General features: G+C 44.1%; 1 pseudogene; it reads right to left on the bottom strand.

Annotated features, from left to right (window-relative positions):
- Positions 1-666: 666 nt before the first annotated feature.
- On the bottom strand, positions 667-1,210 carry LOC129462366 (large ribosomal subunit protein eL21-like; annotated as a pseudogene).
- Between the last annotated feature and the right edge of the window lie 293 nt (positions 1,211-1,503).

Below are 1,503 nucleotides of genomic sequence, written 5' to 3'. Positions count from 1 at the left end.
CTAGGGTCTGGGGTTTTTATAGGCACAGGATGGGAGCGTGGCAGGTCAGGGTGGCCTTGGGAAATGCAACGTTTGGGCAGGAAAACAAAAATGCCTGTCCTCCCCTAGGTCCATGGGCACAGGCCCAGGGGTAAAGCCCTAGCCAGGGATCATGCCCTCCTCCCTTCCGTATCATTTAAAGGGACCACACTTCCTTTCCCAGCATTTCCTTTCATGTATCACAGTAATGCTTGGAATTAACCACCTACTCATCTTGAAAATAAGTAAAGAACCACTTTATTGTTTCAGTGGAAGCCATGTCCCTTCTTCAGACTCAATCTAATCTACCTGGAATCCATCCTTTCCTGCCTTTTCCAGGAAATTGTTATTGTTCCTCACTCTCCCTTGCCTTCAGCCTCTTTCTCTGTCCACTGGTGTTTATGAGCCTAAATGGTCAGAACAGGCTCAAGCCTCTCCTAATTTTACACACACACACACACACACACACACACCCCTCATTCAACCAGCTATGTCTTTATCTTTCTTTTACCTCTTAAAACCAAGCTTCCTAAAAGTGTTTCCCATAGTCACTCACTCTATATCTCTTTTCCCACTAAACACTCAACTCACTGTAACCTAGCTTTTGCTACTTTTTTTTTTTTTTTTTTTTTTTTACAGCCCAGAGGTCCTTTATTTTCCTTTTTAACACCTATTATGCTATGAATTCATAGGGAATAGGTTCCAGCAGCTCAGGCTCCTTCCCATTGGTTCTCACAAAGTGTGCTTCTCTGGGTGGAGCAGGCTGGCGCTTTAGTTGAACCCAGGTACCTTTCTCTTTGGCTCCTTTCTTTTTCTGATCATTTTCCTTCACGCGTTTCAGGAAGCTATCTCGGCTCTTAGAGTGCTTAATGTTCTCAATACGCACATTAATTCTCTTGGCAAGAATCTTGCCCTTAACTTGTTTGTTTACAACAGTGCCAACAGCATGCTGAGTAACATTGTGGACTCTTCCAGTTTTGCCATGGTAACACTTATGGGGCATTCCTTTTTGAACAGTACCCATTCCCTTGATGTCTACAATATCACCTTTCTTACAGATTCACATATACGTGGCCAAAGGAACAACTCCATGTTTTCTAAAAGGCCTAGAGAACATATATCAGGTGCCTCTCCTCTTTCCCTTTGTGTTCGTCATTTTGGCGAATTACTGGAAGATTGCGGTTCTGGCCGAAAGGTACTTTGTTCTTTTAGAGTCCTTTTCTCCAAGTCATAAACTACCTTTATTTGCTACATCTGATGGCTACTTCTTTGTACTTTCTTTTACTTTTCAGTAACATTTGACACTGTCAATCATTCCCTCCCTTCCTTTCTTTCTCTCTCTCTTTTTTGAGACGGGGTGTCAATCTATCACCCAGGCTGGAGTGCAGTGGTACGATGTCAACCTCTGCTTCCTGGGCTCAAGTGATCCTCCCACCTCAGCCTCAGCCCCCAAGTAGCTGGGACTACAGGTGTCCACCGTCATGC

The sequence above is a fragment of the Symphalangus syndactylus genome, chromosome 14 (assembly GCF_028878055.3).
Source record: "Symphalangus syndactylus isolate Jambi chromosome 14, NHGRI_mSymSyn1-v2.1_pri, whole genome shotgun sequence".
Classification (NCBI taxonomy): Eukaryota; Metazoa; Chordata; class Mammalia; order Primates; family Hylobatidae; genus Symphalangus; species Symphalangus syndactylus.
This window is presented reverse-complemented; position numbering and strand designations above follow the sequence as displayed.